At 39.3% G+C, this 14,645-nt stretch overlaps 1 protein-coding gene across 1 annotated transcript in view; it reads left to right on the forward strand.

Moving 5' to 3' along the window:
- Positions 1-14,483: 14,483 nt before the first annotated feature.
- malrd1 (MAM and LDL receptor class A domain containing 1) overlaps positions 14,484-14,645 on the forward strand; it is a 180,725-nt gene continuing 180,563 nt past the window's right edge. Inside the window, 1 exon segment of the mRNA XM_042332367.1 lies at positions 14,484-14,531. The gene's annotated coding sequence lies outside the window, so the exon portion shown is untranslated.

Raw genomic sequence — 14,645 nt, forward strand, 5'->3', positions numbered from 1 at the left:
AAAGTTGTCGTAAGTAAAACCAGGAGCTTATTAAGATTGTAGTGTCAAGTGTTACGCTCTGCAGTATTTACAGGAATGAGTTTACCGAGATTGATAATCTGGCAGTCACGCTTTCATTCAATATTCTAAAAATGAATACTGAGATCAAAACTATGGCCTAACATGAGAGCTTCCTTGAAGTATAAAATATTAATGAACCCATATGTCAGGGGCTGAATTCCAACACCTTTCTTAGTGTTATGTCCTGGATCCTGGCCTAGCTCAGTAATCACACAGGCATTCCAGACAGCAAGGCCTACAAGATGGGAAATTGGCAGATGGGATCCCCAGAGATGGCCGCCACTCAAATGTGGATTAAATATAGTGCTGTCCATTTCTGGAAGGTCTTAAAAGCCCAATATGAAGTTTTGTTTCTCAGATTGTGGCTCTTCGGTGCCGCTTTGCAAGACAACAATGTAATTCTGTCATTATCCTATAAAATGACACCTGAGAGATCTCTGTGTCTCTCTGGCTTGCAACATTTTCAGATGGCTTTGGGCGCTGCCATTACTCAGAAGTTGCAAGAATTTAAAAAAAATTTATTCATATCTGGTAAAGTGCACACTTGAAGGCGAATTAAATAGAGCAGTACTAAATGAAGGGAATAAAAGGGGTTAGAGCTTGTATGGGCTATAAACCCCGACATGGACTAGTCGAGCTAAATGTCCTATTTCTGTGCTGTGTCATTCTATGTAACTCTATGTAATTAAGCAACATTTTATGTTTGGTAATATTATAATGTTGTCCCCATAGTTATTTTTCTAGATATATTTGAGTGAATTAAACAACTTATCTGGGACATTAGTGTGTGCAAATTGGCTGCCATGTTTACCTACAAATACGCAGTCACTTCACTTCACAGTATATCCTGTGTGACACTTTGGAATGTGAAGAGCGCTATACCAAATGCAATAATTAATTTTATTATATGGTATTCTCTATTCATTGGAAATTCTCTATTTCCTCGAAACCAAAGTCGAGTGGATCCGCTCAGCTGCATCTGCCCTTCCGACCACTGCTCCCACCCCATCTCCCACTTACACCCGGCCCCTACCCATCCCTTCCTCCTCACCTTTGAACCTGCTTCCCCCTCCTCTCTCATCACCAACATGAGCAAGTAACTAATATTCAGAAGCCTCTTTCCAATTCCTTAAACTGGGACTGGCTCCTAATGTTCGGGGGTAGTATTTTTTCTTGTGCTCACATTTAAATCCCTTCATAGCCTGCCCCATCCTACCTGTGGCAACGAATACTGACTCAGCCCTGCTCTCCACTCAGCAAACACTGTTTGCTTCATGTCTCCTCGCCCAAACCACTACTCCATTGGCTGGTGAGTTTTCAGACATCTGCCCTTACTGTCTGGAGTTCTGACTCATTTCCTCCCACCCCATGTATAAAGCTTGCCTTAATAGCTATCACTTTGACTGCTATTTCAGTTATCTAGCCCCTTCCCACCCCACCTTCCTCAGATAGCCCCTCCTCCCCCAGCTCGGATAGAAGGGCTTTGAGACATTTTTCCAATGTGAAAGGCACTGTATAAATGTAAATTGTCTTGTGCTGTATTTAATCCAGTGCATTGTTGTATCTGACTGACTGGAGTTCCACATTAGAGACAAATATATTCAAAGGATTCATTGAAGTGGAAGTTTCATAATTAGTATTACTTTTAAGAGTCAAAGCACTACAAAGGATTATGAATAATCTAAGCCGGCCTTAATTAATATGCGTAGTTGAATTAACATGATTGCTGAGACATCCTGGGACATTGACTGTGTTTCTACTAAAATTAATTAAGTTTCCTCATACTGTCGAGCTCAGTCTCCTCCACATAAGTTACTTTGCTGATGTCAAAGAGGTTAATGCTTCATAGTGTTCATGTAGAATAACTCCATCATGTTATTAGCAGTGAAGAGTTTTATAATGCTAGCATACAGAACAAGGGAGCTGTGCACTTACATTAGGTGAATTCAGCCCTTGAAAATATGAATCTGGATAAATTTGCATTTTATAAGACAAGAAAAAAATGTATAGTTGTCAGCCTGGCTCAGAAGATTATTAGTTCAAGTCCTTCTAAATCCATGCTCACTGCTTTTTTACCACTACCCTGCTCCTTATAGCATCTGTGTTCTTTAGATGAGCATCAATGGCATCAATAGTATTTTCAGCAGTATTTTATCTACTCCAGCTTTCAAGACTTATCACAGAGCCATAGAAATTGTAGTGTGGAAGGAAGCAATTCAGCTAATCAAGCCTCTAGTTAATTCACTTTACAATATATCCTGTGGAGCATTTTGGGACATCTCAACAATGAGATCAAGCGCTAGATCAAATGCAAGGATTATTAATAATATTATTATTACTGAAATGCTATATTATTACAATAAATCTAGACCCAGGTAGAATTTTACTCCATTTATGATTTTAATATTTGGGTAACATGTGCATAATCAAGTAATGGAATTACTGATACAAGCTGATACAATATCTCCAAACCCTCCCCATTGACACAAGACTAATGCCATATCCCTGCACAGTAACCCTCTAACTAGGAACTGATGTCCGTCAGGCTCAGTGGAGCACTTTCTGTTACCCCACTGTCTTAGACTCACCAAGCCTCCCTCATTATATTTTAAGCATGTGGCCGATTATGACCCATGTCACGCTTAAAAATAGCACTGCTTGATGTGCTTCAATTGATTTATTCGCTGTGCCAGGAATTTTCATTTGCAAATTTATCCAGTTTCATATTTTTAATTAGCTATTAGCTCTAATAGCTAATTGATGCTGACAACTTTGCTGTTTCATAGAACAACAACTTTCATTTGCTTTTATAACAACAATAACAACTCACTTTATATAGCGCCACTCACCCAAACTCGTGTCCCAGAGCACTTATATAGCAACCTTCAAACTGGATAGCATTGCGAAGCAGTAGAATTATTGGGACTACATCACCCAAAGAGGTCATTGAGCCTCTGCAGATGTCAGTCCCTCCAGTTCTGCTATTTACTCCAATCCCAACTCCTTGCTTTTTCTTTGTATGGGAGGACATCCGAAAGCACTTAACAGTACTGGCTGGACATCCGAGCTGGGGGAGGGAGCCGAGATGAGTGGGGAGGGGAAAGGTGACTGAAAGTGCAGTCAGAGGTATATTGCTGTTGCTTTAAATAAAAGCTTCTAATCTCAATTTTAACTCTTCCAGTGACAATCCTGAGTTATACGTCCTTGTTACTGATTCACCAACTGTTGGGGATAATTGTTCTCTATTGATCCTCTCAAGACTTTAATTTCGAGGTGTAATATTATAGATATTATTTCAAAAATCCTCATCAATGGAGTATGGATCCATTGTATGCATCCAAATGTATGGATTCTGCTACTAGTCAGGGATGGTGACTGACAGTCAGGCAGATAAGGGGGCACCAGAGAGAGTGGTGGAGAAGCTTCACGCTTTAACCTTGTCCAACAGGTACAAGGTACTTTCAACCTGTGTGGACAAGGAAGTCTGTAAGGAGGAGGATAGGCAAAATGACCCCAGCACCTCTATACAGGAGGTCACACAAGTAGGGGGAGCAAAACGGAATGTGGTTGTGATAGGGGACGAGATAGTCAGGTGGACAGACACTCTTCTCTGCAGCTGCAACCAGGAGTCAGAAAGGCTCTGCTGCCTTCCTGGCGCTAGGGTTAAGGATGTCTCTTCAGGGCTGGAGAAGAATTTGAAGCAGGAAGAGGATGATCCAATTGTGGTGATCCACATAGGAACCAACAATATAGGTAGGACTAGTAGGGATGACGTGAGGAGTGAGTTCAATGAACTGGGAATTAATTTAAAAGGAAGAACTTCCAAGGTGATAATCTCCAGATTTCTATCTGAGCCAGGTGCAAATTGGTACTGGGACAAACAAATTAATGAGTTAAATGCGTGGCTGAAAGAGTGGTGCAGGAGGCAGGGGTTTCGTTTTATGGGACACTGGCACCAGTATTGGGGGAAAAGGGTGCTGTTCCATCGAGATGGGCTCCACCTTAACCAGGCTGGGACCAATGTCCTGGCAAAACGATTAAATAGGGAGATAGGCAGAGCTTTAAACTATTAAGGGGGGGCGTGGGGAAGGAGGTTTACAGTTACAGTTAAATGTAAACCGACATTGCAAGGAATAGTCATGGCTGTACAGCAGAGTAACAACTTGGGAGATAAAGAACAGAGTGTATCAAGTAGGGACAAAAAGCTCAACAAAGGAAATAGGGCATTAACAAGTAGGGGAAATAGTAAGAGGTCAAAATTAAAGGCGCTATATCTGAATGCATGAAGCATTCGTCACAAGATAGACGAATTAAGTGCACCCACTCTAAGGCGAGTATGTCCTTTCTTAAATAAGGAGACCAAAACTGCACACAATATTCTAGGTGCGGTTTCACCAAGGCTTTATACAACTGCAGCAAGACTTCCCTACTCTTGTACTCTAACCCTTTTGCAATGAACACCAACATGGCATTAGCCTTCCTAGTTGCTACCTGCATACTAACTTTTTGTGACTGGTGTACAAGGACACCCAAATCCCTCTGAACACTAACACTACCTAGTCACTCGCACTCTAGAAAAGAATCCGCTTTTCTATTTTTACTACCTAGGTGAATAACTTCACACTTCCCCATGTTATACTCCATCTGCCACCTTCTTGCCCACTCTCACCTAGCCTGTTATTTCCCTTTGCCTTCTTTGTGTGTCATCTTCACAGCTTACTCTCCCACCCAGCTTCATATCGTCCTCGAATTTAGATATGTTAAGTTCTATTTCTTCATCTAAATCACTGATGTAGACAGTAAATAATTGAGGTCCAAGCACTGATCAAATTAGCGTTGATCTTATAGAAACTTGTAAGAATCTTAAGGGTCTTGACAGGGTAGATGTCATGGGACTGTTTCCCCTGGTTGGAGAATCCAAAACTAGGGGTCATAGCTCAAGATTAAGGGTCAGCCTTTTCTAATTGACTTGAGGAAACATTTCTTCACTTAGAGGGTAGTGAATTTGTGGAATTCTCTAACCCCCGAAGGCTGTGGATGCTTAGTCCTTGAACATATTCAAGACTGAGTTGATAGATTTCTAAAGGATAGCGGAATTAAGGGATATGGGGATAGGGCAGGTTAATGGAATTAGGTTAGAAGATCAGCCATGATCTTATTAAATGGCGGGGCAGGCTCGAGGGGCCAAATGGCCTACTCCTGCTCCTAAGTCTTTTGGTCTTATGGAGTAGCAGAATTGTGATGCTCTCACACAACATGGTGGGAATGCTTGAACCCTGCATTAAATCTTTTAAAAGGCCTTTCAGTTCTCAGGCTTCAAACTCTAATCATTTCGCTAAATCCCGTAGCGTAGTGGTTAGCGCGCTCGCCTCTCAAGTGAGAGGACCTGGGTTTGATTCCCGGGCAGGATGAAATCTTGCTTAGAATAAGTTTCCTTACTCTACATATTTCTGTTTACCTAGATTATTACCCTCGCTTTCCGGGGGTAATAATCCCTTCAAAAAAATAAATAAAAATTGTGCTACTCAATTCACGACTGTATGTGGGACACTGCTGTGCGCAATTAGCTGCCAGGTTTTGCCCACAAAATACACAGTCAATCCACTTTACAATACACTCAGCAACGCGATAAGACTCTGTATCAAATGCAAGGATTATTGTTATTATTACAAGTGCAAGAAGATAATATCAACCTTTTTGCTCGCGAGAGTAAATAGTCTGGCATCAGCACACAAAACGGCAATTATCATCTTCATGATGAATATTGCAGAGCTATGAAGCTATAAATCCTTTTCCAATTATTCCGGATTTGATGTATCCCTGAAAAGGTCAAACCTTTTGATGTCTCAGACTTTGTTCTCTTCAGATGGATCTAGCTTCATTTTTGGGGGTGAAAGAGTGCAACTTAATAGTATTTTTGAAAATAATTTTGATGCTTCCTTTATAGAAGGGAAACATTTGCTCGAGAAAAAATTCTTCAGGAAATATTACAGGGAGCTATTTACCAATTCTAAGGCTACTTTTGCTCCACAAAATACCAGTGGAAGAATTGCTCATTATATTTTGATCAAGTTTCAGTGTGTTATAGAGGAGGATACTGAATCATTTACTCCAGGTACTGTTGTATCCTCAAAGCAATGCTCTTGAACAAAGTCCTGCACAGTGCCTATAAACCAAGCATTGGTTATTAAAAAAACTATAATAAAGTAATTCAAATGTGTACCTCGTATTTTGAGAAAACATTTGAATGTAAAATAAATGTCTAAAACAAATTATTTGGTGTAACTTGTCTCTTGAGCATTGCTAGGAGTGAGCTAATCTTCCTGCCGCAGCAACTTTGTGGATGTGTGTTTACAATGGAAAAATCCAGGATGCTCAGAGGAGCATGAAATCCACTGCTAGAGATAGACGAGTAGAAGCCCTTGGGAAACCCTTCTGCTTTCTCCCCACAGGCGGTGTTTTTGAAATGGTGCTTGGAAACTACATTACTAAGAATAATAACTGTTCATAATTTTGTTTCATTCTTTGAAACTCAAGAAACATGAGCAAAAAATTGTTATGGAACACTATTCTGATCTTTTACATATCCTTAAACGACATCAACAACAACTTTCATTTATATAGCACCTTTCACACATGATACATAATAATAAAATAATAATCCTTGCATTTCAGATAGCACCTTATCACGTCTTCGAAACATCTCAAAGCGTTTCACAGAATATACTGTGAAATGAATTTACTGTATATTTTGTGGGCTCTTAAAGTGGGATTTAAAGATAGATAATGAGGGGGGAAGGAAGAGGGGGGGGCGGGGGTAAGGAGGAGGGATTGAGGCAGAGTTCCAGAAGTTAGTGGGGTAGTGGCTAAAGGCATAACTGCCGAAAAAACAGTTTCAAAGGTAACAAGAGGGACAAGAAGCTCATTTGATCCATTGGATCTGCTCTCATTGTTTAATAGGTCATGTCAGATCTTTTAATTCCATTTTCCTCCTGTTCCTCATAGCCTGTAATAGCCTTCAGTAATAACAATTTCATTTATATAGTAATAAATCCTTGCACTTCGTATAGCACCTTTCACATCGGGAGGATGTCTCAAAGCCCTTCAAATGAAAGTGGAGTGACTGTTTTTTGTGGGCAAATGTGACAGTTTTACACACAGCAAACAGCCGTGAAGTGAATGATCAATTGTATTGGGGGATTATTGACCAGATAGCATCTTGACAAGATATTAATAATAATAATAATCCTTGCCTTTGCACCTCAACAATATGTCTCAAAGGATATATTATAGATTGCAGTGACTGTCCACCAATGTCCCACAAATAGCCAAGAATCGAATGACCAATTTTATTTGGGAGACTGTTGACCAGGACACAGGGGGAATCTTCCTTTCTCAATAGTGCCACATGATCTTTAAAATCCACCTGAACAGGCAGGTGGAACCTTGGTTTAACTCCTCATTCAAAGAATCGCACCTCTGCCTATTGCAACACTGTAGTTGCAAGCCTAGACTGTGAGCTCAAAGTGCCAAATTGCAGCTTGAATTCACAGCCTTCTGACCAGAGGTGACAGTGATACCGACTGAGCCAGACTGACACCTGTGGTATAATTGCAGTCAAGACGGCTGTAGTATAACTGAACCATAAATTGCCCCATTTTAGCTCAGACCTCAAAGAAGCGATCTGCTAATACACTTCTATTTATGTTCTCTTTGCAGCTCCGACATGTGACTTTGAATCCGGCCTTTGTGGATGGTACTCGGAAAAGACAAATCTCATGTGGCAGCAGAGAAAAGCCGCAGAAAATTCTGGAAGTACTACAGCTCCGCTGAAGGATCACAGTACAAATACCCCAGCAGGTACATTCCGAAAAATTACGAAATTCCAAACAAAATAATGAACAATATTGTAGATATCTAGCTTGCCAAAAACACTATGGCAATGAATAGATCAACTTGCACTTGATGAAATTGTCTTAAACATTCTGTACTGTGGCGCAGTAAAGCATTACATTTTAGTTGTATTCATTATCAAAACTGCCTTGATATATATTCCAAAACAACACAAATTTCCAATATAGGAGAATTGGACTCTTACTGTCTTATAATTCCTTTGCGTAGACACTTTGATACTAATCACTTATGTCTGCCCACAAAACACACAGCCACTGCAGTCGATGTGAAAGGCGCTATACAAATGTATTTTTTGTTTCTTTATTTGTTTGTTATACCATGGACATCCTTTCGACATGAAAGGCACTATACCATTTGCTATATCTGTATAAGGATTATTATTTTAACAGAGTTAATAGGGACCCGTTTGAGAAAGGAGGGGGTCAAATGTGATACTTTTGTTAAGATTCAGAAAGAATTGACAAATATTGAATTCTGCTGATAACCAGTTACGGTTCAGGCCGACCTGAGGGACCTCACTGTTAAGACCTCTGGATAGAGATTGTGTTCCTACAAAGTTTGATATGAGACACATCAGATTACCGACAGGATTCCATATTCACAAATACTTTCCACTATCCTTTTTAGGAATTCTAATGTTTATGACCCTAACGTCAAAGTTTCTAACTTTGCATCAAGCATAATGCCGCAGCCAGGGATCTCATTTTATTTTCGAACAAGCAGTAATGAACTGGGTAAACTTTTCTCTCTAGAGGTGTTTGAAGAATTTAATAAGGTGGGAGTTAATTGGCTGTTTCAGCTTGTCGGTTAGTCCAAAACAAGGGCCATAAATACGCCTAATAATAATCCCTCCAAAAAACAAAAACAATAATAAATTGGTCATATTCAATCTACGACTGTTTGTGGGACATTGCTGTGCGCAATTGGCTGCCGCGTTCGCCCACAAATATACAGTCAATTCACTTTACAGTGTGTTCTGTGAAGCGCTTTGGGACGTCCTCCTGACTTGAAAAGCACTATATCAAATGCAAGGATTATTATTATTATTAAGACAGCCAGTAGCAGATCTAAAAAGATTAGAAGGAAATTTTTTACACAGAGAGGAACTCACTGAAGAATACTGTCCTGAAACAAAAAGTATATCAGTGTATCTAATATAATAATAATCCTTGTAATTGATATAGTGCCTCATCATGTCTTCGTGATGTCTCAAAGCGCTTCACAGAATATATATAATATATACATGAGAGGAATCTTGATCCATAAATGAAAGGGAATAGGACTATGGAGTATAACACTGGCACACACTAGTGGGCTGGGTGGCCTGTTTCAGTGCCTTATCACTCTATCTGGAGTCCTGTAGTTCAGTGATTAGAGCATTTGCCTTGCAAGTGAGAGACCTGGCTTTGATTCCCGGTAGGGCGAAATGTTGGGCAAGTTTCCTTACTCCATACACCTCTGTTTACCTAGCAGTAAGTAGGAATCCGGTTATTAGTTGATTGACATCTCACTTTTCTGGGGGGGTGATAATTCCTTAAAAAAATTCATAAATTGGTCACTTCAATCCATGACTGTTTGCGTGACACCGCTGTGCGCAATTGGATGCCACGTTTCACCCACTAAATACACAGTCAATTCACTTTACAGTATATTCTGTTAAGCACTTTGAGACATCTCGAAGATGTGATGGGGCACTACATCAAATGTAAGGATTATTATTATTTTTAAATATGTGTAATTCTCTGTGAATCTACGAGTCAGACCCTGTTGTCTCATTTTACTTTGCAGGCCATTATATCTGGCTAGGAGCTCAGGACATCAATTCTTCCAGTCCTTCTCTCAAAAGTTCTGTGTATCACAACTCAGGGCCAAACTGTCGTCTAGAGTTCTATTATCAAATCAGTGGGAATCATGTCCTGACGATATCACTCCAAACATATGAGGTGAGCAGACCCCATTCTATCTCACTGCCCCCGCCTTAATTCCAGGACATTTCGTTTTAGATGAGTTTTAGCTTTCTACAGCTCAATATCAACAAGTCTAAGGCTCTCCTACTTGGCTCCTGCTTCAGATCACCACCTTCTCACCTCTGGTTATCAATCAAACAATTGCATGGATACACAATTCGACTCGTGGGACCATTTGCTGAACCTTGGTGTCTCGTTCGACTGTCAACTGTCCTTTAAATCCTATGTTCAGGCTCTCATTCTTTCCTTCCCTTTAAACCTTTTTTTACTGTAATTTCAGCCACCTTCCATGCTTTCCCCGCAGCTTGGGCTCCCAGTCATTTAAATAAAGTGCTTTGAGATGTTATCTTGATGTGGAAGACGCTATATAAATGTAAATTTGGTTTTGTAATTGGACATGGTTACTTCAAACTAGTACAGTGAGACAGAATTAATCCTGGAATTAATCCTGATCCTTATTTACTTATTTACTGATGCTTAAATCTTATTCATATTAGTTTATCATTAATATTCCTTTGGTGCCAATTTGATACTTTGCTGTGAAGCTCATCACTATATTCAGTATGTAGGCAGCAGTGGAATATTACGACATTTGATGTAATAATTATCACATAGTTGAAAACTACAGTAGGGCCATTTGATAACTGAAGACTGACTTTGAGAGTGAATGATCCCACTGCCAACCTCTATATAAATAAGACCGCTATATAAATGCAAATTATTGTTGTTCAGTGCTGCTTTACACCGGAATATTGCCTGAGTTAATCCACATCTTTTACAAGTATTTTCATTCGGTAATTTACAGGAAGGGAAAATACTCTGGGAGGAAAGGGAATCAACAGAAAACCGATGGATTCAAGCAGAAGTGCATCTGTCGACTTGCCTTAACCAATTCCAGGTGATTATGTTCAGTCATTAAATCATTTTTTTACGTTGGTAAAAGCTTTATGACACCAGTTGTTAATGTGCACTTAGGGCCTAGACTTTCCCTTTCAGCATGTTGACACACTTACTATCAGACAAGAATTAGCATGGAAATTACAAAGGTTTCAGGTTCAACTTGACCTATTTTATAGGAGTTTGGGTTCAATCCCAATGTTGAGTCTCTAAGTTCATAGTGTAAGGGGCTGACATTGCAACACAGTGCTGGTGTGTGCAGCATTATCGGGGGTGTCATACTTCAGCTGAAATGCTAAACTGAGGTCCTGTCTGCCTGTTTAGGTGATGTAAAAACACCCTTTGGCACAATTTGAAAAGAGAAAAGAATTTTTCCCAGTGTCTTGGCCAACAATCTTCCATGTAACCTATTCACTTCATGGCTGTTAGTGAGACATTGTTATGTGCATATCAGCTGCAACATTTACCAAAAAAAATACAGTCGCTACCCTTGATAGTAAATCCTGAGATATTTCAATTACATTATAAGAACAGTAATAAATCTTCATTATTATATACTGTTCATTTCTCTATCCTTTGCTGATTCAACTCCTGTGGATTGTGTTCAGATTTCTGGCATTTGTAGTTATTTTACTAAATCTCAATTGTACAATATTCCATTATAAATATGTAGGATTTTAGAGCAAGGACTGAAATTGCAACTTGTATTTTCTCTTGCCTTTCTTTATGCATGATTCCACATATTCATTAAAATAATAATAAAACATATTGGACTAAATCACCTGCATAAGCTCTCGAGAACTTTAGTTGTCAGCTCATAAAAAATGAGGGGTTGTTTGGGTTGTTAGCTGCACTGTACAAAACCTGAAGCACTTTGATAGAGAAATGTACATTGTATAATGTTGAATATTTATTATTGTTCGTGTAATGTAATTGAAATATCTCAAAGTGCTACTCAGGATTTACTGCAAAGTATAGCGACTGTGTTCTTAGGAGAATGTTGCAGAAAATTTGCACAAAGCATTGTCCCCAAATCAGGGAAGGGATTTTACATGGAGGATTGATGGTCTTATACTTCAATTTCCTATAGAAATGCTGTGCTTTCTAACCATCCTCTGTCAAGAAGCAAAGCTCTTGTCTCTCCCCCCACCCACCAATCTACAGGAAAGCATTGAAGTTGACAGACCCATGATTCAAGATTTATTTTAATGAGCCCTTGAAGGCTCCATAAGGAAGCTGCCCTGTCTGTCCACCTGTCTTTGTGTCACTGTGTTTGTAATAGAGATCAACAGCAGCCTTAATATCTCACCTACATCAGTGAAACTCAAAGATGTTTTACACTAAAAGCTATTTTAATTGTTAAATAAAATTTATAATGTATTGTACTCTGAGATAACAAGTGCAAGGGTCAAGAGATTTAAAGGGACATGATCAGTAAGCGGTGGCAGTAGGGGACATTTTATCCCTGTAAGGAAAATTATCATAACTTTCTGACAAGTGGAAAGGTACATTTTGAACATTACAGACATTTATCGCAGCTGATATGGAAGAAGGGCTTTCTCGATTTGCAGGATGAGTGAGATTTTGCAGTAACAATCCACACTGTTGAAATAGTACTTAAATCTCTTTAATGTATCAATTATAGGGGATGAGATTCAGCCCATGTGCAATGCATTACGGCTCATACAAAATATATTTCTGCTCAAAGCATGTGATGTCTCAGAACTGTGGGTAGAGCGTGAAGGGAATACCAACCTAAGGCCCTGAAGATCACTAAAGTTAGCTTGAAGTCAAGTTTATCAATAAAACTAACACATTTTAGGAAATTCTGTGTATTGTATTTGATCAAAACAAAATACAAATGAGATGCTCTTTTGTGGCTCTGCTTTGCTTAGCCATAGATATTGTGCATTGTAACATCGGAGTTTAGCATGCAACATTATGATGATCATTCACTTCGATGGCTGTTTGTGGGATGATGCTGCAAGCAAATTGGCTGCTCCATTTGCCTACAGAATACACAGTCATTACACTTTCCAGTAAATCCTGTGAAGTACATCGTGACGTCCTTCCAAAGTGAAAGATGCTATGTAAAATTCAAGGATTATTACTGATATATGAACACGTAATGAAATGATCAGTATTTATCATGATCAGAAACATTATTTCAGTGAGAGAGTCATAACATAACATGTAGGAGCAGGAGTAGGCCATTCGGCCCTTCGAGCCTGCCCCGCTATCTTCTGATCTTCTGATCTTCTAATTTAACTCCTAATAACCTGACCCTGCCTTATCCCCATATCCCTTAATTCCTTTTGCAATAAGAAATCTATCTATCATAAATTTACAGAACAGGCTCCCTAGGGAGACAGTGAAAGCAGAAAATGTCATTTGTTTCAAGAACAAATCAGACAGATTTATGCTAGAAAATAATATCCTGGGATACAGTATGTAGTCTGGGACACAACATGTCACGTGACTGCCAGGATGGCGAAGTAGATGGACCTTGGTCTTCTTTTGCCTAGTAAATTCGTATGTTCTTATGTTTTTATGATCAGAGCATGATTGACCCCATTATCTAGTTTAAAAAAATAGTGCAGAGCGCACTTGCCAGGAAACTACAGCAAAAAGTGAAAGCACTTCCCTGAATTAGACTTGAGTGAGCACCAAGATAAAAATCTGGTTATTGAAATATTGGGAAACAAATCTATATTAATCAAATGTGTTATCAATCTGTTATGAAATGTTGCACTTGATCATCTATCCCTTAAACACTTTCCATTGGGGTGAACTCTTCATCTCACTTGGCTGCAGCCCCATAGATTAGTCCAAAACTGGTTTGTGATATTATTCAGCCATTTTGATCAGGTGCCAGTGAGGATCTGATTTTTTTTAAGCCCTGGAAGTTGAATCCCGTTTCACGCTATATTAGACAAAAGTCTCAAGGTGGGTTCAAAATGAAAAGTGACCGTCTTTTTAAAAAAAAACACTCGTCTAAAACACAAAGGAAAATCACTGATTGCAACCATGGTATTGATCCTGTTTTTAACTGCTCTAAAATACTGATCCAGCAATACATCACTTGCTCCCCCTGGAATGCCAATCTAAAATCCTGATTTGGGGGTTGAAGATTTGAACCCACAACATCTGACCCAGAGGCTGCAATGTTACCCAATGGTTTGAGTCATCAAGGGGAGCTGTCATATACTTTTCAGATGTTGTTTCAATGCTATGCAAAGTAAAGTCTGCCGCACTCAGCTTTTAGTATTGCAAAACCAAAATGAAAATTGAGACAAGATTTTAAATTGTACTGATCTACATTTCAGGTTACGCCAATTTTTTTTAAATGTAGAACTTGATGGAAATCATAATTAATTTAGCCGACCGGGTTAAGCAGTGTAAGAGAATTGATTGCAAGCTGAGATGTATTAAGGCCATTGACATGATCCACTCTGTATCTAATTTCTGTCCCTATCTCTCCCTAGGTTATCTTTACAGGTTCTGTTCAAAGCACAATTGGCTTCTTGGCCCTGGATAGTTTGCGGTTCAATGACTGTGAATTGGCGCCATACCCAGAACCTTGCCAGCCTTTCACTTTTGGTTGTGATACAGGCCTCTGCATCCCAATCAGTTCAGTCTGTGACTTCCAGACTGACTGTTGTGATGGTGCGGATGAAGAATTAACAACGTGCAGTAAGTCACTCATGTTTTTATGGTTTGGTATTTTACTATTACTTTTCATTGGCTTGAATTTTTCAACCTCACTGTTGTGTCAGGAGAACTGTAGGAAATATTAGATGTACCAAT

Source organism: Callorhinchus milii, unplaced genomic scaffold (assembly GCF_018977255.1).
Source record: "Callorhinchus milii isolate IMCB2004 unplaced genomic scaffold, IMCB_Cmil_1.0 Scaffold2, whole genome shotgun sequence".
NCBI classification, from domain to species: domain Eukaryota; kingdom Metazoa; phylum Chordata; class Chondrichthyes; order Chimaeriformes; family Callorhinchidae; genus Callorhinchus; species Callorhinchus milii.